The 26,491-nt window shown below is 39.2% G+C and overlaps 1 long non-coding RNA gene across 1 annotated transcript; it reads left to right on the top strand.

The window, feature by feature from the left end:
* Positions 1–3,242: 3,242 nt before the first annotated feature.
* Positions 3,243–25,914, top strand: LOC120324124. Its single transcript, XR_005565137.1, has 3 exons — positions 3,243–3,561; positions 5,202–5,289; positions 25,669–25,914. It is a non-coding gene; the product is annotated as an uncharacterized LOC120324124 (long non-coding RNA).
* The last annotated feature ends 577 nt before the right edge of the window (positions 25,915–26,491 follow it).

Raw genomic sequence — 26,491 nt, 5'->3', positions numbered from 1 at the left:
TGCTCTAATCTATATTATGAGTTTTGTCCCAGAGATCTGTAGCATGAGTTTTTGAGGGAATAAACCTTATAAACATTCAAGACAACCAGATTAATTCTTTAATGTAGAACAAACACAGTGAAAACAGTGTGACAGTCCTTAACAATGATTTTTACTTTATCATTGGGTAAAGTCTCACAAAGTTGGAGGAATGGGAATTTGAGCCAGTTTCTGAAACTTTGAATGTAAAAATACTACATGAAGATATGAACACAAAATGTATCAGAAAGAGTTAGACCTTCAGAAAATTTTATGTTTGTATTTGAAACAGAGGACAAAAGATAGTGCGAAATTAAAATAAACACACAAGAGATAAATGAATAAAAAAGGTCAAGATCAGGATTGAACTACAGAAGCGTTCTGCAGTTGAGCCCTATTAAATAGTCCATTTGTGCACCTTTTTTTTGGAAGTGAATTGTGTAAACTGTATTTTGTGTTAAATATATATTGCTTTCCACAGAACACACTCTGCCTCAGTCCCCACTGAAACCAAAAGCAGAAACAAAACCACAAACTCTTCTTTGTGAGGGAAAGTGAAGTTGTGTCTCACAATTGTTTCAAAGTGTCTTTCAATTACCAACAGGTTATACCTTTTTTTTTTTGGCATAGATTTTTGGCATCTAAACGTGATTGCTTTTTCTTATTCAAGATATCGTAAAATGTAGCTATATAATTGCCCACTGAAGCTTTTTGTGTTGTTTTATTTACTTTGTATGCCTTGTGTGGTCTAGTGGTGGTCTTGTGTGGTCTAGTGTGGTCTTGTGTGGTCTTGTGTGGCCTCTGGTGGTCTAGTGGTTAGAGTGCCTGACTCTCACCTCTGCGACCTGGGTTCGATTCCCGGCCCCCTGGGCAGGTGGAGCTCGTCAGCCGTGGAAGGCAATCCACCTAAGAGAAGGTCACTCTAAACAAACCTACATCCTGGGGACCTCAGTGCCACTGTCCAAGCTTTGCTCGGCCCCGGCAGATGAACCTCAGGACTAAAGGGTGGGCTCAGTTCAGCGCACGCTGTGTCTCACCTAAAAATCCACTGTGCAGGCTGGAAGGGTTAATGACCTTTCCCAAAAATCTTCGCTCGCGAAGACTGGCCATTATGCCTTGTGTTCTGTGGGATATTAGACCAGTTAACATCTCATGTCCAGAAGATGCAAGCCATCATATATAAATGTTGATGCTTTCGGTGACTGGTCTGACATTTTCTGGAATTAGAAATCGCTATATTCCATTACTGTTGTCAGCTTTATATAGTGTAGCTGAGGAAAAAACTGCTTTTTTGTGTTGCAGATTTTATGTGTGAAACTTTATAATGGTAGGAAGACTTCAAATATAAATACATGTTTATGAAGAGTGATTTATTGTAACAATTTTTTGTTGTTAACACTGCTGTTAAGCAATAGTGATTTTCATTAGCAAATTGCTTTTTTTCAGCTTGAAAGCACTGTAATTAATTGGTGCTATAATTCTTTATATTGTTTGGGATTTCATTGTTGATTTTTAATTACAATGTGTCTCTCGAAGCAAAAAGTTTCTAGAGAGATTTATATGGAAAAATCCTGGAGAAGTTAATACATTCATTTCTGCAATCAGTTATATTTGTTGGTTGTGATTTATGAGTGTTGTTGCTCGAACAGCTGTGGGAAAATGTTCTGTAACATATTTCTTTACTGCATTTGGGGGACAAATAAAACCATTGCAATTTTGTTAATTTTCATTAAATTTGTTTTACTGTAATACATGGAAATACAAGTAATTCCATCTTAGAATCATAGAATCAAAAAATCATCTGGGTTGGAAAAGACTTCCAAGATCATCAAGTCCAATTTTTGATCCAACCTCGCCGTGGTTCCCAGACCATGGCATTGATGCCACATCCAGTCTTACCTTCAACACCTCCAGGGACGGAGAATCTACCACTTCCGTGGGCAGCCCATTCCAATGCCTGATTACCCTCTTTGCAAAAAATTTCTTCCCAGTTTCCAACCTAAACCTGGTCCTGGCAGAGCTTAGGACCGAGCCCTCTTGTCCTACTGCTGGTTCCTGGGAGAAGAGACCAACCCCCACCTGGCTCCCCTCTCCTGTCAGGGAGTTGTAGAGAGTGAGGAGGTCTCCCCTGAGCCTCCTCTTCTCAAGGCTGAACAGCCCCAGCTCCCTCAGCCTCTCCTCACAGGACTTGTGCTCCAGTCCCTTCACCAGCCTCGTTGCCCTTCTCTGGACCTGCTCCAGCCCCTCAATATCCTCCCTGAACTGAGGGCCCAGAACTGGACACAGCACTCCAGGGGTGGCCTCACCAGCGCTGAGTAAAGGGGAAGAATTACTTCCCAGGTCCTGCTGCCACACTATTCCTGATCCAGGCCAGGATCCATTGGCCTTCTTGGCCACCTGGGCACACTCTGGCTCCTGTTCAGCTTCCTGTCAATCCAAACTCCCAGGTCCCTTCCTGCCTGGCTGCTCTCCAGCCACTCTGTCCCCAACTGGGAGCTGCAGGGAGTTGTGGCCAAAGTGCAGGACCCGGCACCTGGCCTGGTTGAATCTCATCCCACTGGAATCAGATCATCTCTCCAGTCTGTCCAGGTCCCTCTGCAGAGCCCTCCTGCCTTCCAGCAGATCAACACTCCCCCCAGCTTGGTGTCATCTGCAAATTTGCTAATGGTGGACTCAGTGCCCTCATTCAGATCATCAATAAAGACATTAAACAGAACTGGTCCCAACACTGATCCCTGGGGGACACCATTGGTGACTGGATCCCAACTGGATGCAGCCCCGTTCCCCACCACTCTCTGGGCCCGGCCATCAGCCAGTTCCTGACCCAGCACAGAGTGCCCCTGTCCAAGCTGTGGGCTTTTCTGGAGTATGTTGTGGGAGATGATGTCAAAGGTCCAGACAGACTGTATCCACAGCCTTCCCCTCATCCACCAGGCGGGTCACCTGATCATAAAAGGAGATCAGGTTGGTCAGACAGGACCTGCCCTTCCTAAACCCGTGTTGGCTGGGTCTGATCCCTTGTCCATCCTGCAGGTGCTGTAGGACTGCACTTAGGATGATCTGCTCCATAACCTTGCCAGGCACAGGGCCTCATACCTGTTCTTTAAGGGCACCCGGGGAGGTGATGGGGGTCAGGAGGGGATTCCTTTACCTCTTCCATCAGGGACCTGTTTCCATTCCCCCCCCTCTACTTGGTTTGCTCCATCTGCCTGATGGTAGGACGGGCAGGGCTTCACTATTTCCTGCTGGACTTCTGGGGTCGAGAGGGTATGACTCCACCAGTGTATTTCCCTTTCCCTAATACTTCTGAGTCTCTCCACTTCTTACTCGAGCTCTGCCACTAAGCACAGCAAATCATTTACTCGCATCGTATGCAGGCGTCTCTCGCGCTGTCCTCTGGTACCGACGCCAGGCTCAGACACTCTGGGCAGCCAGAGACCTGCACGGCTGCGTCCTTCCTGGGGGTTCTGCCTGGGTTAGCACACTCCCCCTGAGAGCAGCAGCAACGGCTCTCGCTCCTTTGGAAACCATTGCTGGGTCGAGGTGAGTTGCAGGGGAAAAAAAATATGTATATACCCACTGCCACAGACCTACCTGCCAGGCCAGCAGAGAGAGCGAGGAGGTGACTGTGCCCTGCCTGCACGACCCGCCACGCCAACTGCCCTGCCACGCCCGCACTGACATGTCGCCCTGGCTGCTTCTGAGGCAAATTCAAAAGGTCTTTTCAGTGTTTCTCACAGAAATGGTCCCTCTAAAGTGGATAGAAAATTTCTGTAGAATGTTTCTTGCTTTACCTCAGGAAAAGAAAAACCCTTCAAAAGTGAAGAAGCTTGTCTGTTACGGGCCATTAAGTGATCTAGTGTAGCACTAGGGAAGTCTGAAGCATTTGTCAAATTATCAATAATAAATAACGTTTTAAAACAGCAAAATAACTTTTTTACATAAAACGTAATTGCCAAAATTTAGACTCCATGTTTGAGTCCCACCCTGGCTTGATTCTGGGAGTTGGGAGTAATGCTGAGTTACCCATACAAACAATATTTCTGTCTCTACAGGAATCTTTGGCTTTGTAGTTGGAGTAGAAATTTAATGTTTGTGTCTGTTCGTGAATGTACAAACCCAGACAAGCTGCAGTAGAGTAGATCAAGATCAGTGGTTGCTTCCATGCTGAGCAGAAAATTGCCAAAATCAATGTAAGATCAAGCCTGTTGGAGATAGACAACAAATATATTTGGGATATATTTTCTGTGATAAAACTTGCGATGAGGTGCTCTGAATCCAAGACCGTAGTTTGAATTAAAGAAGTCTTCCTCAACCTGAGAAATATTTTAGTAGTGTTCTGACAAAGAAAAGTTTGCTCAGCTTATTAAATCGGAAGTCTTTGAGCTCTTTTTCTTCTCCAACTACACTTTTTAAAATTTTACTGCAGTTGAGTCTTATGTACATTTCTGTACTTTGATTTTTTTTTAATTTCAGTTTTTCTGAGTGTCTGGTATTTGACGGCAGCATATACACTAACAACTGGAGTTTCAAGATGTCATGCTGTAATGTTTTTTCTAAAAAAACCCAAACAGTTACCAGTATATTTTTTTAATCTTCAGAACGTGTTGAATCTTTTTTTGCCATCATTACCAACATAATATTTATTTAATATCTTCCCTAAATAAAGGCCAATCAACAGTTTTACTTGCTTTTTTAGACAACTATATTACTGCCTGGTTTTTACCCTTCATCCTCAAATGTTGCTGAAAAATTCAAAGCCAAATTCCAACCCAGATTTCCTCAAAGCAGGGAAGATTTTCAGGTCTTTGGAACCTCTTCACCTCTGAATGGGAAGCTTATGCTTCAAGCTAAAACCGGCACTTGTAGTGTCTGACTAAGGAAAGTGATTCCAAAGTGTTTGCAGATTGTTGGCCGTGATAGATGAGCACCGAAAACATTTGAACTACTTTGCTTTGGTATCAATCTGTTGTGTTTAGAGGGAGCATATGGGCAGATTCTGCAGCCCCTTGGATATTGGGAATGCTGGCACTCCATAGATTTCTCACCCGGGATGCCCAATATCCACATGGATGGTGAGTTGGTCAGGATTTTGGCTCCTCTTGTCAGCTGGGATAACAAGATATCCAGATAACATATATTCATATGGAAATGTTGGTTTGGTTTTTTTTTTCCTTTAACAGTCATAAGGCTGCTGATTGTGAGATGGAACATATTCTAGTGTAACATTTGCAAATGTAATAGCTGTTGTCTCAAAACCACGGACAAATTGTGAGTACTTTTTAAAATGGTTTTGAACTTAGCCTGGTAGTCTTTTTAACACCAGTTTCTAACAGCCTTAACAGTTTGCCTTATGCACAAATTTTGAATATAGCTACTATAGCCAACAGTATGCAGACTGTATATTCTAGTGTAATACAAATTTTAATTCAATCTTTTGGTGATACTGTGGATCAGATAATTTTGATCATGGTTTAGCAATTAGACTTGTCATTTGCTGCACCACAGAAAACATCGAAGTTACACCTGAGTAGACTTTGCTGTTTGCTTTTGTGTTTTTGTTTTTCTTTTTCCAGTGTTGTAGGCAAAATAACTTTGCCATTACTGGAAAGAAATGGTTGGTTTCTTCTGCCAGGATTTTGAGATTTTACTCATTCCTTTTCTCTGTGAAGTTTTTGCCATGGATGAGCTTTTATTATCCAACTAATATGTACTAAAAATGGTATGTTGCCATAAGACAGGTGCTGATCACCAGGGAAGAGAAATAGAATTAGTTTCTTATCTCACAGGCCAGAGGCTATTAAAATGTTGAACTAATAATATGCAAGGAGGAAGAAAGCTGTTTGCATGTGACTTGTTTTGAACTGTTTAAGTAGACAGGAGCACAGAGCTGGTTTGTGTAAGGGTGGAGTTCTGCTGAGAGCAAACTGCAGGGACTTGGTGTCCCAGGTTTCTGGTGCTCAGGTACTTTGCAGAAGTGGTGGCTGGTGCAGGTTCAGTCCAGTCAGTAAACAGGCTGCTGCTCTTGTTACCTCTGAAAAATGGCACTGATTTGGTCCCCATTTCTTTGATCCCCATTTCTTTGCCCTCCAGCCAGGGCTGCAATTTGAGTGGGATGTTTTTAAATGCTTCACTTTCCTACAGGAATTTTAGGTTTGCTCTTGAAACTGTTGTGCTTGGTGCTGTGGAGCTAAAATTCGATTGATGGTATAAGATTGCCTGTTCTTTAAGAAGGACAGCATGGGGAGGGGGCTGCTGAAAAATGAGAAGGAAAGGGCATAGAAAGATAAAAGGAATAGAATCTGTTGTGTGTTGTGCTCCAGAGGGGATGGATTGTGGAGTGAAGCCCTACAGGGGGTAGACAGTAGGAAAGACTAAAGAGGTTTGGGTTGATTTGAGAGAGAGAACAATGCTGCAGGGAGCAGCTAGAACCCTACCAAGGGTCAAAAACAAGAGATGTGATCTCAGAAGCTGAACTTTTGTTAAGTAGTCTTAGTTTGAACAAAGAAAATTGAAGTCCTGGAAGTAGAGGAACATGTAGTCCCTTAAGAGCACTCTTTGGCAAAGAGGTTGTTGAATTAATCTGATGTGTTGCACAAGAAAAAAGCTCTAATCCATCTCTTGTATGTGTGCTCAAAACCAAACAAATGTAAAACAGTTTCCTTTGTGTGTTATTTATAGCTGTTAGTCCTTGCAGCACACTGTTCCTCTGTGATAACCTTAGGCTGCACTTTGGCTTTTCAGGCTCTTAGGAATTCTGTGGAACAAGCTTTCTTCTCCATCAGCACTTAACTTTGGTTACTGGCACGCTATCCACCCTGTGAGTCTCAGACCACTGAAGTCTGCCACAGTGCTGCACAAAAATCAAATGTTTTGGGGAGTACGTTTTAAGCTTGCGGTGACTGAAAGCTGTTCGGAGGTTTGTTATTCTTATTAGTATGTGTTTTAAGGTGGCCAAGATAGTAATCCTTTTGGATTAAGTGGAAAAGAAACTTTGTTCTGGGTAGTGTAAGAGAAGGTGAAAAGGTTCTGTCTGAAAATGCCAGTGAAAGAGGTTGATGGGAAAAGGAGCAAAAGCAGCTTGAGTGCATGTCATCTGCTCACTGTCTCCATCAGTTCTGCTGGGGGTCCAGCTCTGGGACCAGAATCGTTACTGACAGTTATTCAACACGTGGCTGTGGATGTGTCTAATCCATTGTCTTTCCCTTCCCCTGAGCCTTCTTTACTGACCATCAGTTCTGTATTGGGTGTAGTTTCCAGGCAATTGCTGCAATCATGACATAGAAGAGCAAAATAAGGCCATTTCAGGGCAAAACCTTCATAGAGTGGCAGAACAGCTTTCACAGAGCTTAGCTGCCCCCCTTAATTAACAAGTCAGTCCTGTGCCCCAAAACAAATCCTTACCATGCAGAGATTTTATTTCAGTTTGGAATAAAATCAAGACTTCATTTTATTGCATAATGTTTCGAGTTCTTAATGAATCACAATGCAGATGGGAATCTAATGTTGCTCCCCACTTGGTTTTGTCACTTCATTTGTTTAGAAAGTCTTCTGAGACCTGTTCTCTTGTTTTCCTCTTAGTTCCTTTTATATTTTTTATTCATTATAAAGATCCATGGATTGGTTTGAGAATAGACCTCATACTGTTTTTTTCTTTCATTCAAAGTGTGAATCCTCTACATGTTCCTCTTCATGATCTGCTCACAAATGGTGCTTGTGACTGTGATTTCTTTTTTCAGAATTGATCAGCCTTAAAACATTTATCATTATTCCTGCTGTGTTCAGTGCCAACAGATCCAAAGGAGCAGGCAGGCAGATACTTCCAAATAGAATGGACCAGGTTACCAAAAATTCCAAGATCTCCTTGATGCAAAGAAAAGACACTGGAAGCAGAGATCTGCTGTGTGCCTCTAAATCAAAATGTAATTCCCAAGCTGTTCAAAAGCAAGGTTAATTGCTGCTTTAATTATACAGCCTGCTTATATTTCACAGCAATTTCAGATCACATCAGGCTGAAGCACAGTGCCAACATGTTCCCTGAGATAATAGAACACAAGTAAAAAGTCATCATGTTAATAACTTTGCCTTCCATTTTTTGGAAAATTTTCCAGTGGCTCAAGTTTGTAACATTTTTGTATTTAAAGAAATTCTGTCTACTTTCTCATGTGGTTTCCTGGGAGTTTTTAATGGATTACTTGTAAGGCAGTAGATTAATTATAATATAATCAGAAAGGGATTGTTGGACTCGTGTTATGTTAGGTGGAGCAAAACAGAAACTGAAAGTCTCTGGTTTAACTTCTTAATATTCATAAAATGTTCCCTAACTGTTGTATTGGGAGAAACGGAATACACCGATTCCCAGTTCACTGTCTCTATGCCTCCTCTGTAATAAGTTTACGTATTTTTAAAAGGCTTCCCTAGATAGAAACATTTCTTTCACAATAAAATCCACTTATTTCTGCATTTATGCACTAACTTGCTTATAGAGATTTTGAACCCATCTCCTTAATTCATATAGTGCAATTTGAGACCACTTAGACTGCAGTCTTTAGATGATTAAAATTGCTGCATCTAGCAATCAATTACTGCTGAAGAGGCTACACACAAAGAAAAAATAATTTACTCTCAAAGAAATTATGTGAAATTTAGATCTCAGCACTTGATTAAGTGAAAAATGTCCTAAGCAGATCTGGAAGGATCACGGAGCCATTAGGATTGAGGAAGAAGTTACAGAAACTGAAGAAAACTGAACCCAAAAAACTGGGACTTAACATCCTGAGAAGAATGTAGACAAGCAGAACAGGACAGCGCCAAAATCTAAGCCTGTTTTTCTTTCTCCTTGGTATCCAGAAATGGCTCTATCTGTTGGCAGACTCCTCCCTTCTGTGTGTCCTGTCAGGCACATCACTGGGCTGCTGTGAATTCCCTGGAAAGGCAAGTTTTCTCTCCCACAACCTGAATTGCTGAGCAAAAATAATCCCAAAATGTCTCAGACAGTAAAAGCCACGGGATATGCTTATTCCTGGAGGTGTACCTGGGAATAATGAGGGCACAGCAACACGTATATGACCTGTGAGGGGGAAAGCTCTGCCCTAGTTTCCTTTGCTCATACCTAGATACCATTCTCTGAAGTAAAGTATTAAGGATGTGGGAAATAAACTGGTGTTGGGTAACTGAGGGTTTCAGAATCACTGTGCTGCTTTGAAAATAATTTTGAAAATATATTAATGTTCTCTAACCCTTGTTAAGTGTTTGAGAGGATATTGTCATATTCTTTTTCTGTGTAACAACAATATTTAGGAGATAAAATTGTTTGTTTTTCTTATCCTGACTGTTATTATTTTTAGAAGTACTGTGAGGATAAAAACAAAGCTTATTATTTAAATTTTAAATCAATGAAAAGAACCCAAGATAACAGTTGCATGTGATGTCTACAATAGGCTTGTTTCAGAAAAATCTTGAGATAGCAGGAAAAATCCAAACAAAGGCTGTCCCCTGTATTTTATGAGAAACCATCACACTCTCTCTGATTAGGCCTGTTCTTTTCTGTTTAAACAGCCACATTTAGCTATGCCTTATACATACTAATAGAAAAGATTTATACTCTGGAAAAATCTAAGAACTGACAGTTATTTCATGTAGTACTTAGGGGTAACTTCATCCATAATGGCAAATATATGTTAAAACTTGAAGGTATATTATCTTTTGATGCATACTTAGCTCCTATTACTCCTAATAGGAATTAAATATGTTAAATATTCTCTGAAGTGCCATTTTGGAGACCACAGCTTTTAAATGCTGTGCTTTGTGGAAGTGGCTTTTCTATTTTGACGAGTGCTGGAGAGCTTTTATAGCATTACACATTTGGACATAGCAGGCAGCAATAATTGTGTACTAGGAGAAGATAATGTTGCCATCATGGCATTTTCTGTAATGAAGATATGAAGTGCAAAACCTCTGGAAAGGCAAAGCCTCACCAGTGGAGACGGTACAGAGAATCCTCACAGTATCCCTGAGCACTGCCACCATCAAACAGGAACTCCAGACTCTTTTCTCACCAGTATTTTTGTTCAAAGCTCTCCCTCAGGGAAGTCACAGGGGGAGGGAAAGAGCTAGAAAGACTTTTCTCAGTCCCTTTCCTGTCAGGCTTATCTTTCATCAACACAGAGTTCAGTTTGTCAAATTCAAGATACAGTTTATTCCACATTTCTTGCAAGTATTTGTCCAGGCATGTGTTGTACTGTGCAGTACTGTATTTTTGTCACATTGTGTTAATATATTACATTACATTTACAAAAGAAAATAAATCTTTTTTTTTTGCTACTCTTCTAAAATTGTGGGTTCATTTCCAAAATGCAGTAATTTGAATCTTTATTGAGCTCTCTTAGGAAACTGTAGTGCAGGTTATTTCACGTAAATAATCAGGAAACTTAATAATTCACTATATCTATTCATATGAGTTTGCTGATAGAGTTTGGGGGTGTTTGACAGAAAAATTGGTGTGGCACCTTTGTTACTTTTTTTAATTAATGAAAACCACAAGCTCATGCAAAAATGATTTTCTAGAATAAATGTAGTGACAGGAAGGAGGAAAAAGTTATAATCAAGATCCAGTGTGATTCAGGAGGCAAGATGTGTATATATTCTAGACCCCTTGGAGAAATTAAATCATTAAATGCTTGGTTTAACTCAAACTTGCTGTTTTAATCCTTTTTCCCATACCTTTATGGCATCTTTAAAAAAATGGTGGTTTAAATTCTGCGGTTAATTGTGGCACTGTCCTTTTAATCAGTAAAGAGAGAATTCACAATATTCACTTGTGGGATTGGAACTGAAGTTTTGAGAGGTGTTTGCATTGTGAAACAACACAATTTGCAGATTGTGAATAAGGTTGTTTGCTATTTCCTTTAAACTTGTTATCTCAGAGATCAATATTAGGGAAGGTACAGGAAGCTTGGAGCTTATGTCAGGTAGTTTCTTTAAGGTCTTGTGGACTATGCTGAGTCTCATTGTGTTATTCTCTGCAGAGTTGTGAATAAACTTGTTAGCTGGCTGAAGAGACACCCAGAATACCTGTTAAGCTTTAAACATGCTTTAAAAGTAAAACATAGACTTACCTGAAGACAGGTCATATCTTTACCCCTGCATCTACAGGGTCAGAATGCTCGCCTACTTTCCCTAATTTTTAAGTTACATTAATTGCACAAACTGATTGAATAAAAACTTCATGGGATAACATATGGAGATTTGTCTCTTCCCACCTTCTTTGTGTCCCTGTGACTTCAGAATGCCATGTTCAGCCTGGGATGTATTTAACATGTCCTCCCTCCCTGGCAAGTATCTTCTGCAAACCTCAGGGGTTTTGAGGGGTCACTGGAAGAGGCCACTGATGGTGAACTTGAAGATTTTTTTCTTTCTGGGCACCTGAACATGCTCACCTTGGACCTCTTGTAGTCACCTCACGCATTTCATCTTTTAATCCATCTGTGTCTCACTTTGCCGTCACCCCATTGTCACTTCAAGCCAGACTTCTTGTGCTGTATAAAACCCCTAAACAGTGCTTTTGACAGGGCATTGCTGCTGCAAGTTTCTTTGCCTTGAAACACATCCCATTCTTCAGTGGCTGCCATGAGTTATTTGACCCCATTTTCCTTGTTCCTCAGGACTGTGTGCTGCTGTAACTTAAAGTACATGTGACACAGTTTTCTGCCTTGTATTTAGAAAAAAAATACGAATTTACCATCAAAGGGAAACGTTCATGTTCAGTTTGAAGATCATTCTGTTGTGATTGGTAACCAACATTTAATGGTATCCACCTGCACAATCTGATCCAACCAACAGTGTTTCCACAGAACTTGTTTTCTGAATTCAACTCACTATGACTGTACAATTCTAATCTTTTTTTTTTTCAGCAATACAAATTCTTCTAATATACTATGGTAAAAATAAATATACTTTGTCATTTTCCACCCACTGGCTTTCTGTTTCTGGAGCAGGTCAGGCACATCACTTGTATCAGCTTTCACCTCGGACACATCCCCGTGGGTGCTTCTCTTGCTGGTTGTGTGCAGAGATTCAGAAGGGTAAGTTTGGTAAAACAGCAGTAATACTACTGCTTGAAGAAGATTTTTTATTCCTCTGGAGTGCAGTATTTTCAAACTAGGAGGAAAATACCTTTTAGGAAAGTTCAGAAAAATGCTGTCTCTCTGTAGGAAGGAATAACATAATTTGAGGTGATAATAAACTAGAAAAATACCAGCATCTCAGAGGATATGGGGTCCCACAGGAGCCTTGAAAGAGTTTATTTCAAGAGCAAATTTATCATCAGTTTGAGGACACTGCTCTGGAGTACCTGAGGGTGGAGGAAGGGACCTTGGGAAGTCATCATGGGCCTTTAAAAGAGTCAAACGTAGAGCTAGAGGAGAAATTCCAGGAAGGAATTTATTAAAGTTCCTTTGTCGTTTTTGTTATAAACAACCATCCCCACAAAGCTGTGGCACCGTTTTCCTCAGCTTGCCTGCCTTGTTTGTTTACTATGGAAAGATCATCAACCCTATTAGTTCTTGTGTACTGGAATATTACAATATCTTTGTTGTTACTGAAGGCACATCCCACATCCCTCTCCTTCTGGAAGGAGATACATGCTTAGAAGAAAAGAGATGCTTTGCCTGAGAATTTTTTTTTTAATGGGGATTCCATTTTCTCAGTTGTACTTCTTGGATGGAAATAAATGTTTTAACCACAAACCTCTTTCCATTAATTTTCTTAATTCATTCTGAGAAGAACTTGAGAAAGCAATGAGGAGTCAGGAAGGCAGAGAAACGGAAACTGATAATACCTGAATAGCCTTAATTTTGAGGGAATATAGTCACAACTTAAAGCCTAAAGCCATTTGTGAACAGGGGAGATAGCTAGATGGGAATAGCTGTTTTAGTAAAAGGTACCATGGCTGTGTTTGATATGGAGATAAATGAAAATAAACATTTTTGAAAATGCAAAGTTTTGGTCCTACTCCTAAACTTGGTATTTGCTTATAGAATAAAAGATCTGCACTAAATACTTTCAAATTCTGAAGTCATGTGTGTTATCTTTGGCTCTAATTCCTTGTTCTTTACAGGCATCTTTGTCTCCACTGTGTATTATTCAATGAATTAGAAATAATGGGGTTGTTGATAAACATGATTCTTAATTTTTGCTTTCAAAATATGCAACTAAGATCTAAAAGGAGAGAAAATGTACTATATGATTTATTATAAATGGAAATGTCTTCATGATCTGAAATAAGATACAGTCATGATTTGGGTACCTACAGTATGTGTGGGCATGTATGGACAAAAAGCATCCAGGATGTCAGTTTTTAAAAAATTTGTGTGTTGCAATATTCATTCATATTAGAAAGTCAGTGTGTAGAAATTTTGGACTAGTCAATTAATACACATTATGAATGGTTTTGAGGAATGTAACAAATCCAAGAGAAATATGTTTCTGCACTAGTGAGTGTGAAATGGTAAAAAAAAAAAGGGGAGAACATATTTTCTACTAGTATTCTGACTGTCCCTTACTACACTTATGTTTACTTCATTACCAGTTAAATGCAGAGTCTGTGTGTTCTTTTCTCTAGTGCCTAAATAAGGGAACACACACTTATGTTCAAAAAAATTCTCTTCAGCTGATACATTATTGTGTTTCAATGATATAAAAAACCTGAATAAAATGTGGTCTTTTGGGAGTCATTTAGCCATCCCCATTCCAGAACCCCCTTTAGCTATTGTTGATGGACTGGTGTCAACTGGCAGTGCTTGTTTTCACTACAATTCTTATTCTGAGTCCTGGGGCCTTAAAAGTTATTGTTTTCCTTTCCAAGATTTCTACCAATGTGGGTTTTTTTCATTTACAGTCCTTACTTTCTAGTGAACTTTTTTAATACACCAGTGTCTTGAGATTTCTCTACAGATAGAGAAGTTAAAACAGCAGCTTTAGGTGGCAGTTTCATCAGGACAGAAAATATGGACGTTCAGAAAATCCATCCAGTGTAATGTGACTTTTGGTGTGATAAAGACATTTAGTAAATATTTAAATCCTGCTAGGTGATTAGAAGATACTTGGCCTAACAAAAAGCAAGATCAAGATATAATAGATTCCCAAAAGAGTGACTGTCGGCACTTGTTTTTAGTTTTTGGATAGGACTGCCATCTTGGAATTAAAGCCACCGGCAACCTGATTTTAGTGTGAATTTTATGTGGCTGTTCACAATTCCAGGTGACCTTAAACATGTTTGTATCTTTATCAATACCATATTCCAGGCTTTGCTTTGCTTCTTGCTGAAATTGTTGCTGGCTCAGGGCAGGAGAAAGTGTCATGGAATGGAAGCTTTCCAAGGGAAGGCTTGGATCAATTATTGCTTCATTGTTTTGCTTCATACTTGAAACTTGTCTCTTCTTCTGAGCTAAATTAAGTGGCAACACATGATGCTATGTTTTTTATTTTACTTTTTTAAAGGATCTGGGAAATTGCCTCAGGTGATTATAGCCATTAGTCAACTGTTGCAAAAAAGGCTTGTGTCTTTTTTTGAAGGAGGATGGAAAAGGGATAAAAGGCTGCCTGAGTTTATTAAACACAAATCTTTATGAAGGACCCCGAAGAGTGGCTTTGATAAGCCGTCTTTTTTTTGAGACATGAGAAATCTCAGGGATTTCAAACTGTCTGGAGCTAAATACTGCACAGATGGTAATTAGCTGAGTTGGAGAAATTGCAGATTGATATTGGTTGGGCATGGTAAAGAACGAGCTAAAGGAAAGTTGTCAATGGGCTCTATTAAAAACTTGAGTAGGAGAGGAAGGAAATTCTACTTAATGTTTCCATGTAAGACTTTTTTACAAAAAAATGGGGTTGTGATGACATATAGACTTAAAAAGTGTTTCTGAAGTAGGAAGGGATAAAAATAAAATACAGGAAGAACTTGATAGCAAGGCATTACCTTTCATTTTTGACTTGTGCTTCTTACTTCGGTTTTGGGGTGTCATCAGGAGGGAGACCACATTTTTTTTGTGTCAAGATAGGAAGAGAAAAATACTCCCTTGATTTACATCCTCTACATGCCATTTCATGTACTATCCTCTTCTGACAACTCCCCCTTCTAAAATGAATAATTTTGTTTCCATGCTCTCTTTTTGTAAGATTCTCTCCACCTTCTCAGGATAATCCATGTGTCAGCTGTTGACCTTAGCAGTGATTGCTAGATTTAACATGCAGCAGTTCTTTGAGTGATTACAAAGCAAAATATCTGTGCAGGATTATGGTTAAAAAGAAAAAAATAACAGCATAAATCTTGATTGTTTTAATATTTAATACATAATAGAAGAATTAGGATGGGTCAAGGAGAGACTTTGCTTTGTCTGCAAACTGGACAACTAATCTGTAGAATATAAATCCAATAGCTTAAAGCTTGGGGTTTTTCTTATTTTTTAATCCTGTCTATCTCATGCTTCCCTGGAGTAAAATTCTCATTCTGTTACATGACCTATCATTCAACTTTGTACTTAACATGAAAAAACCCTTAATCACAGGAAAAATACATCATATTACTGTCCTGGTTTTTTTCTTTTGTTTAAGGTTTTAGCCTGTCTGGTTTAGCCCCAATAAAATCAGTACTGCCCCTTTTCCAGCTGAGTTTTAGCACTATGTGTACTTTTGAGTGCCAGAATATACGAAGAATGTAAAGATATGAGAGAGTGTCCAAAGGGGGCCATGAGGATGGTGAAGGGTCTGGAATGGAAGCCGTGGGAGGACACTGAGGGCACGTGGTGTGTTCAGCTGGAGGAGACCGAGGGGAGACCTCACTGCAGTTCCAGCTTCTTGGGGAGGGGCAGAGGAGGGGCAGGGACTGAGCTCTGCTCTGTGGGGACCAGGGACAGGACCCAGGGAATGGCCTGAAGTTGTGTCAGGGCAGGGTTAGGTTGGATATTAGGAAAAGGTTCTTCCCTCAGAGGGTGGTTGGGCACTGACCAGGCTCCCCAGGGCAGTGGGCACAGCACCAAGGCTGCCAGAGCTCAAGGAGCATTTGGACACTCAGGCACATGGTGTGATTTTTGAGGTGATCCTGTGCATGGCCAGGAGTTGGACTTTGATGTCCCAAACCACCATGTTTTGGTGTTTATTTATAACAAAAATAGATAAAATAAGAAGCAAACTCTTTGGCCAAAGGGACATTCAGAGGAAAAACCACTGCTTTCCCACATCTGACAATGTGCTTTGTGACCAAGTGTCTGAGCAAGGACTGAGTGAGGAAAGGATTGTGGCATCTATTGCAGTGTGGCCTTTACTTAGGAAATTAGAAAGTTTAGTAGATGTTCTTGGAATTTCCATTCTGCTGCACACTGTACTTTGTTCTGTTGTAACTCTCTGCTCTTGTGATGGGAATATGAGCTCGCTGGGGATTTAGGCAGTGTGACAAATTGCAGGTATTGCTTCTTAAACACCCAAAGACTGTAGTAGCCAAAGGTGTCACTGCATTCACTAAGCATTTAATTCCTGGTTTAATGAGTGTAACATTTGGGTTTATCCACACATTTTTATTCTTAGCTAGTTGAGAATCTAAAAGATTAACAGGATGGGCACCAACTATAGTACTTTTTATTCTGATATACAAAAGGTGCTTTCAATTTGCATTTTAAGTCCAGTTCTGCTTTAACACTGATAATACACAAAGCCCAGTGATATTATTACTCTTTGACACTGAATTACCAGATAAATGGCTTGTCAGAGTTCATTTATGTTTCTGAACGTTTGGCAAAGAGTGACAGCTGCATAGAGCTTATAATTGAGCAATGTATTATCTCAACGAAGTAAAGCAACGTCCCCTGAAAAATGCATGCAAAACAAAATCTTGGGGGTCTAGATAAGGTGGTTTTAGATTAAAAATGTGATTATGTGCCAAATAAGGGGATTAGTTCTAAAAGTCAAATAGTGGCAGAGGAAAGGAGATGCAATGACTTGCCTCCTTTTGAGCTAAGAGCAGAATTTTGGATGATCATCAGCCCTCTGTACTGGAAAAAGTTTTCTCCCCTTTAAAATGCAAAAAGTTATTGATATTGTTCAAATTCGGTTCTATATTCAGTGTATTCTGGTTTCCACCTTTTTATATGCATGATCTCTGCTCTCTGCCAATCAACGCGATGTCACTTTTCAAAATATCTGATAAAAAATGAAGACAGAAAGTAATTTAAAAACACGTGTTGCCACACTGATGCAAAATAAAACTTCCCTATTTCAACTTCAACATCTTTCAAATGTAGGGCAGATATATTTGCATTAATTTCCAGGGGGGAAAAAAAGGTAATGAAAACTAAGGAAGATCCCACTTCCTCTCCTGGTCCTCTTGTATCTGATCATTTCTTGTATCAGCTTAGAGTTACTTTGCCAAAAACCCTGAGTGCAATGAGTTTAGCTGCTGTAAATGCTGTCATAATGCCAGATCGCCAGATACTATTATGGTCTGATTACTGGATTTTCAGCCTTAACTATATTAATTTGCAAAAAGAATTTTATAATTATGTACATTCACTGCTTCAGTTCATGAAAGACATGTGTGGCATACAGGAAATTAGAGCTATAGAGATAAAAAGCCCTTCCTCCCCCACCTAGGACTCTGTAATTAGAAGTGCTCATTTAGTGGATCAGTTCTCAATTACCCGTTAAGTGTAAGTATTTGAGTTAGACATGTTCTTTTGTCCGACGTGACTGAACATAATTTAGTTTAGAATGTGTGAGATGTTGGCTATGTGTGAGATGCTGGCTACTGAAGACAAACTGACAAATGACATTCCTTATAAATTGTATTTCTGAATATGAGACTTAGTACGTGTAGCCCATGTTTATTCCGGAATGGAGCTGGGAAGTTAAAGCAGAGCTAAGACTTTGTAGCATTCTGTAGGGAATACTTCCAGGGACATGCTGTATAGTTTCAATTTGTTATAATGAGGTTTTGTTGTAATAAATACACAAAGTAAATTGCATAGGAGGCATTGGACAGGATTGATGGTGGCTATAACAAAGCTTTGTTTATGGATAGGTACATAAAAAGGATCAGATACTGCCAGTCTCTAATTCAGGTACCCTGCGGTTGAAAGAAAAATATCTCTCAAAGAGTTTGATCACTGGAAAAACAGGAGTCCACAGTATAAACCTGTTTATGTGTGTGTTATGTGGGTTTTCTGGTTTTTTTTTGGTTTTTAACCTCTTGCTGTACCTATAGGTTATTTTGTAAATGTTTTCACTACCCAGTAGAGTCTGTCCTTAGTTGTTTGTACTTACTTGCTTAGTTTCATTCTTAATTTTTAAATATTCTGAACACCAGATAAATGACATTACTGGAAAACTGAATAATACAGAAGCATCTCTGCAAAGGGAGCTAGAGTGTGAATTTACAGCACACTCGTGACTTTGTCCCATTTGTTTGGTTGGGTTTTTTTAGAGCTCAGTAAGGGTAGTGTTTTAACCAATGTAATAGAGCAAGTAAAATCTTTTCAGTTTTAGGAGAGCTTGAGCACCACTGGTCTATAAAATCACACACTTGTTTAAGGGAAAATGCTTCAGACCTGGGCAGCTGGGGCCAGGGAGTACCCTGAAGCAAGTCAGACTGATTTTGGGTGATGAGCGTTGTCTCAATCCTTTCTTGAGTGACTCCCCCTTCCTGCAGGTTTAGGCTGGTCCAAAGATGTTAATTTAGACTTCTCTTATAATCCTTATTGTCCTTGGGGATGTGTACAAAGCTGTCTGGTTCCTAATCTATTAATCTTATTTGTAAATGTGTTAAATATTGGACTGCACCTTATCTATAGCGAACCTTATCACAAAATTCAGCCAACACCAGATAGAACATGGACTGCTGGATAATGAATTTAACAGGCAAGATCAGCACCTGTGTTTCTTTTACATATTGCATATCGCTTATTGTATATGACTTCTTTTCAGAATTTTCAATGTCAGAGTTTCTACTCTAAAACAGATGTTTATGTTCACAGACAAACTTTTAGGCCTAAAGTTCACCTCGGAAAGAAAATGCAGTGAACTACTTATCCTCTCTTCATTTGTTACTAGTGTTGTTCTGTTTATAGCACCTCCTTTTTCTCTCTGATATTTCTATTTGGTATGATCAAACTAAACTTATGGCAGCTGTTCTCACTTGAAAAATGCTGCTTCTGCTTCAGAATAAAAAGGCTGCTGGGTCCTGCTTCACACCCTCCATTTACGTGAATTGACCTAGAAACAAATACCTCCTTACCTCCTACAGAGGTCAGAGCTGAAGAGTAATGAATCCAGTAGTAGGGTGTAAATTCACCCCTGCCTGTCTACATGTAGTTGCACAGTTTCAGGGTGAAATCAAGCGAGCACAGGGCAGCAGGAGAGTACCTGATGTTCTGGGGGTCAGTAAAGCCTCAGACAGGTTGCTGGAATTGCACTCAATGCCCCCAGTTCGGGGGGGGTAGCAGTGTTTCAGATCAGTATCTTGAGATGATGATCACCTTGTACTGTACAAGGATTTCTCATCTCAGTTTCTCAACTAGACCTATGTAAAAGCAAGGGTCTTCTGTGATGGACAAAAATCCTTTGGATTTTTGTTAAAAACCTGACTTGTATTAAAGGACATAAAGCCTGAGGTACTGTTTAAGCCCTGGAATTATGCCCAGTTATCATGTCCTCTTCCCCAACCCTCCTTCATTACTTAGTTTAAAACCAGGCTTTATCAGTAGATTTATTTATTTTTCCACTCCCCTTTCATACCATAGATATAAAGCAGAATAATTAAGCTTTTTACTGGTCATTTGCTGTTGTCTTGTACAGATTTATTTCAACTAAGTGGCTCTCAAGTGGGTACAAAGAATGATAAGAGAAGGTTTTTACTCAAGCACTTAAACTATAAACTGTCTGTCTGTGATATGTGATGTTGGTTTCCTATCAGGTTTTTTAAAAGTTTACTGATTGCTTAAAAGCAGTAGGATAAAGTAGGGCATGGTTTAATATTCCTAAATAGGTCTGTCATGACTGCAGGAAGTGTGTTAATTCTGAAACAGGGCCTTCACTTCTGCATTTGTTTTTAGCATCTCCAAAGGCCTATTCTGTTGTATTGAGGGTGGGGGATACAAGGAAGGTGCACAAGTTTTATGCTCATCTGTGCAATAGGTGACCCTTTTACAGTTATTAGTCTTCTTGGAAATCTTTCTTATGCTTTTTCTTATACATAAAGTCATATTGGTGTCATAATTAGAAAGTAAATGTTATTTCATGTCTATAAATGCTGGGTCAAAAATAGTATTTTCAGTATAAACAAATGCATCACAGTCAGTTTAACTCCTCTTTCTGTGAATTGAATATTGGAGAATAGATAGCAATTCCCGTTTATTGCGTTTCTTTGAAGTCATCTTTATTTCCCAGTTATTTGGTGATTTGATTAATTTGAAAAATTTGGTTTGCAAGTCCTAGAGTTTTCTCACAATTTGAGAACAGTTTATTCATAAATGTGGCACAAATTAATTCTATATATAAGCAAGAAAAAAGAAATATGTGAAAATCCAGTGAAAAGTGAACCTGAGGTACTTGCATCCTTTTTCACCATACAGCTCATAACTGGGAGGTTATGCAAAGAAAGGATGGATTTCTTTTCCTTTGGGACTATTCCTTTCTATAATTACCTGTCATTAGGGCTACTCCGCAGTGTCTGGATGTCATCATGTCATCTACTTCCCATCCAGATGGCAATGATGTTGTCCCTTTCCATGTTCTCCTACTGTACTTGCCTTCTCTAAATCAGTGTGAGTTGTCATGTTTCTGAAAAAGAGCAATTTGGAGTGAATGTGAGGAAAACTTGCTTTTATTCCCCAAATAGTTCACTATTTGGAAGAGTTAAGCATATGTTTATGTAGCTTCTAAGAATATAGACTCCTAGAAAGTCTTGGAAGGAACCCTCCCACCCATTGCTCCAGGCAGGAGTGCCAGGGTCCCATCCAGTCTGACCTTGAACACTTCCGGGGATGGGGCATCCACAACTTCAGATTTGTGGCCCCTAGAGATCTGTGGACATGGTGCAGCTCCCTATACTAAAGGTCACTCTTCAGAGAGTCTGAAATTTGTAAGAAGGTGGAGGTGAGCTGGTGGCCCAAGCTTCTGGATCCAACTTCATCCAGGGTTTGGTTCCAGTACTGCTTGTTCAAACTCAGACTTGGCAAGTTGGGATCCAAGTGACTGAAAATATGAAAACAATAGTTATAGATAAGCATTTTGCAGCCTGTGATGACAGTTATCAAGGATGAAATTTACTGGTTTGCATGTTTTGGAAAGCAGTTAGTCAAGGGTGAGAATGCTGAATCAGAGAATCATAGAATCAGCCGGGTTGGAAATGACCTCCGAGATCATCAAGTCCAACCCTTGATCCAACCCTGCTGTGGTTCCCAGACCATGGCACTGATGCCAAATCCAGTCTCATCTTAAACAGCTCCAGGGATGGAGACTTCACCCTCTGCCTGGGCAGCCCATTCTAATGGTTCATTACTCTCTCTGTAAAGAACTTCTTCCTAATGTCCCACCTAAACCTTCCCTGGCACAGCTTAAGGCCATACCTTCTTGTCCTACTGCTGGTTGTCTGGAAGAAGAGACCGACTGCTCAGAGACAGAGGCAGTTTTCAGTTCATCTGAACATATACGGTAATTCTGAAACCTTCATTACGACCATTTCACCACAGGAAAAAAATCTCTCATTACATAAGCATTGACATACTTTGATTAAAATTTTAAACATATGTGACAGTGCAAATATTCCCATATTTACTGGCATGTGGAGAATCTGCAGGGGGTTTGAGGACCTTTTCTGACAGATGAATAAACCATATTTTACCAGAACTTCTTAATGAAGATGTTGTATCTTCAGTCTAAAAATTAAATTGAACTCTAGTTACCTATACACTTACCAGAAAAGTGTGTGGATTTCAGCTTGCACTGAACAACTCTTCAAGTACTTGAAAGTACAGAGAAAATTTTTTTCCGTATGGCTGAAGAGAAGGGTTGAATCCTCACAGAACAGTCTCAAAGATGAAATCATTAAACGTCTGGATATATTTTAATCCTTGATTTAGTAAGTGTGGTGTGGTGCAAATATCTGCTCACACATCACTGTCCTCTCTGTTTAACTTTGTCTAACTTTATTGTATGGAAAGCATTTGGGCTCCTGGAGATGACTTACCTGCTGAATGCATTGGTTAAACACTAGCCCTGATACAGTAACTTTACTTTCTTGCAGTTTAAAAGCTAATACAAAAGGACTAAATTATCAGAAGAGAGAAAAAGGTTAGTGAAGGAATTGTTTGCAATTTAGTGTGTCTATGGAAACCTAGTATCATATCTTTCCAAAATCTGTCGTGTCCCAGAATCAAGATGTCTGTGAACTACCAGATGATCAAGAGCAAAAAAGGAAGCATAAAAGATCTAAGCCCCTGTGTAAGTCAGTTCCATGAATAGATGGCTAATAAAGTAAAACTTGAGGCTGAAGAATTGCCAGCTGTCCATGAGAAGTGTGAGGTGGAATTACTTCCATGGTTCACTAAAAGGAGCTCTGGAGAAGTGTAAAACTGGGGAAATCAATAGTGAGGCTTTGTCCTCTGAGAAGCACAGCCTGTCTCATAGATGAGTATCCTAATAAGTTTTTTTCACACCTCCAGGCTACATTCTCCACCCCAAAGTCCTACCAAATAATTGATATTCTTAACATAGATAGCCAGAAAAAACCACGCAAATACACAGACAGCTCTTTACACTATGACTAGGACAAGTAGTTTAACTTTATTATGGAGTCTTGAACAAATTACATTGCTTTGAACTAAGAATTTGGCTTGATTTGGGGTAATAGTTAAGTGGAGCACTTATAGAAAAAAATCTAAGTACAGCCTGATATAAAAGTAAATCATTAAATATTATAACACCTTTTTACCCCGTCTCCCCAAATAGCTTTTCAATGTTACATAGTACCTACTATTAAAGAAGTCTAATCCTGATGTGTTTAGAAGTCTTCACAGGGATATTGATGGATGAAACAACTCTGTCCTCCAAGCTAATAAACTTCAATTATGAAACTAATCCCTCACTAGGATGGTGTAGGCCTTACTATGGCCACAGCCATGTCTCCTGTTCTGCACCTGTCTGAGCAGGTAGAAATTGAGGTCGTACAGTTGACTGTGATCACCTCACTTGTACCTTTTCCTAGAAATTCTGCTCTTTAAGAAAAGTACTGTAAAGTATTCACAGTACAGGTACACTGTGGATTGTTATTTGACACTTTCTGACTTTCTGTTAAAAAACCACCTTCCCCATGCTAAATACCCACTGTCCCCACTAACTCCTGTGCCTCTTTTCTAATGTAAATAGTACCTTCCAAATCCATCATTATATGTATTGTTATTTTTCCCATTTTCATTTGTTAAGGTTGAATTTCATTTGACATTTTATCACGTATGAGGTGCTTCTGTGCTTTGTAGTCAGTTATAGATTTGATTATTGCACAATACTTGGTATAATACACAGGTTATCACCCTGTCCAGGCCACAAGTCTCTATTTAAGATCCTGCACTTACAAGCACACTCCAATTTAGGTAGGCAATAATGGAGCCTTTGCTGTCTTACTCTGTGCTGTACTGAGACTGGTTCTTCCTAGAAAGACTTGATGTCTTTTAAAGGACACCATTGAAAATGTGTGTCTTCTGTGTGTTTTGTTTGTTTGGGGGGTTTATTTACTTATTGAAGGTGCAAATATACTAATAAATTAACTGAACACCTGTTCATCTGTCCTCATACACGTTTTCAAAGAATCCACATACATTTGTGAAGTAGTTTGTTTGAATAAAAGGCATGTTTGTTTCCAAATATATTTAATGACTATCTTACTCTAATGGCTCTGTTTTCCTGAAACAAATTAGACTTCTCTGTAGTTCTGTGAATCACCTTGTGTATTAACCTTCCTAAAGGTTAGAACTGTATTAGTTTTATCTTGTTCCTTTTTTTTGCAGGGTACAAATAGGACACCTTACTATTACAAGTCTAGCACCTTGATTTGCAGTTGGGTTGCAATTCCTGCTTGAATTATCATCTGCTTTGGAAAATCTGTTTCAGTTTGGTGTTTTTATTTGTTTTTTAAAATCACTTCTGTTGAACTTCAGTTTAATTGACAAAGTCAATGACTGACTCGGAGCATGGACCTCTCGTCTTCTCCTGTAGTGAATGCAAATGTGAAGAATTTGATTAGGCTTTTTCAGCACCAATTTCAATTTATTTTTGATGATCTGTGTGCCCCACTGAGTCTGATAAGCAGCTTCATCTTGAGGCACCTCCTCATTTCTGCAATATTTCTTTATGATGGTTTGAGTTCTATTGCATCAAAGCTGAATTCAAGCACCTGATTGCTTTCCAAGCCTTGTGCCTGTCCAGGGAGTAGGAAAACGTACAGAACTACAGAACTACCTGTTGTCTGTAGTAAATACTTGTGTTTTATCATTTTCAAATGTTGCAATGCAAAAATAAAAGTGCAGAAGTTTTATCTTGACGGATGCAATTTTTGTCAGTGTTGAAAACTGATGGGGTTTCACCTGGCCCAAACGGTGTAAGCTGAGAGCTGAATGAAGCCCATTTCTCTACTTGTCATGTACTTTCTTTTGTGCTCTTTGTGTCTTGCTGTGTTCAAGGAGGGTTTCAGATTACTATCTACAGTTCATTTAGCAGGGAAGGCGTGTGGATTTTCTTCCTTTTTGAGAAAAATTGCTGTGTGTCAGTACCACGCCCCCTAAAGACAGAGGCTTATCTGTGGGACCTCCTTGCAATTATTGTATAATGAATTCCAACCAGTTCATTAAAAGTGAAAACCACCAAAGAGACCTTTTAGGGCTAATCAGGTATGCTGTATGGCTCGGTGTAAGTACAGTGTAATCTGAGCAGGCAGATAAGACCTTGTCTCTGTGGTAATCTTCTAATATTGTTCAAAGTGTTAAACAAAAATAGGCTGAATGTGAAAATTCATATAATTCTCATAAAGCTACATTTAATAAAGTGTTTCATTCTTGATTTGAGTAAAGTTAACTCTTGCTGACAGTTCTATTTACCTCAGTGAAATGCTTAGTCATTTACATAACTCATCATATTTGTAGCAGATTGAATAAAACTTGCCAGAAAATAGTTTATCATGTGGGTTGATTTTTACTACTTATTGCAGGAGTCGGTGTGATTGTTTTCTAAATTAAAGTGATTTCTCAAATTGTAAACTGTTAATAAAAGTTTTCACCATCATATTTACATATTTTTTTTCTGTAAATGACTAAAGAACTGAACTTTCTATTCAGGCAACGCATAAAATTAAGAGCTGATAAGCTTATAAGTACCAGACTGAAATTCTTCATCTTTCAGGGAATATTCAAAGTGCCAGATTTGAGGTACACAGCTGATTTGTCTCGTTACCTCCTGCATTTCAGAAGGCAAGAAAAGCTGCATTGCCCTCTTGAAAATTTAATTTTTGTGTGCTGAAAGTTGTGATATTTCCATGATCAGATTATCACAGACAAAAGTGAGGTAGTTTAACCTTTATCTTGATGTGTCTTTTTTTATTTTTTTTTTAAATAGAGATGGGGAGACTGGAATCTCAGATGTGTTCAAAAGCAATGTAACTGAATATGAAGCAACACACTAAGCAACATCCAAGACTAATGTCTACTACAGTGAACCAAGTATTTGTGCTCATTTCTAGTTCTAAACAGATTTCAACCATGCAAGAAAAGGACCTGCATGCCACTGCTGACATTTCAGTCGAAATGTTTGTTCAAGAAACTCATTTGTATTGAAAGCAAATAAATAAAACTTGATTGAATATTTTGCCCACTGTAAACACGTTTTTATAAGTCTCTTACAAAGGCATTTTTCTTTGTTGTTTTGCCATGGGGAAAAATGCCTTTTTTTTTTTTTTGCTGCAAATTGAAATATTTAGACAGAAATACTATGTTAGTGCCTAATGGGAATTGTAGCTGCTGCCTCAGGCCTGAGTCGTGATTTGTGCACAAGTTTGGTCTGTCACTCCTTTCCCCTCCCTTTTCCACACAGGGGAATAGTGTCCCTGGTCAGGTTGCAAATCCTATGCTTGCCTTCTCCTGTGGTGGAAAAAAGCAGATTCAAAAATGTAGATGGGAGGAATCAAAACCAAAAGTTCCATTGAGATGCACAAGAACTGTAGTGGAACATAATTTATAAGTTGCTGTTAACAGAAATCATTATACTTCCATCTGTTATGCTTTGGTGACCCTGTCCCTGAAATAGTATCAGACATATATGGGCACAGAGGTGATGAGGATGACTTAAAAAATCAAAAAAAATCAATCATAAAATGCTAATGCACAACCCATTGCTGAGAAACAAAGGTAACCATCTGCTGTTCTACTTCACATATCCGTGT

The sequence above is a fragment of the Pipra filicauda genome, unplaced genomic scaffold, assembly GCF_003945595.2.
Source record: "Pipra filicauda isolate LSUMZ 115617 unplaced genomic scaffold, ASM394559v2 scaffold429_size647294_pilon, whole genome shotgun sequence".
Classification (NCBI taxonomy): Eukaryota; Metazoa; Chordata; class Aves; order Passeriformes; family Pipridae; genus Pipra; species Pipra filicauda.
The sequence above is the reverse complement of the archived record's forward strand: the minus strand, read 5'-3'. Positions and strand labels throughout refer to the sequence as shown.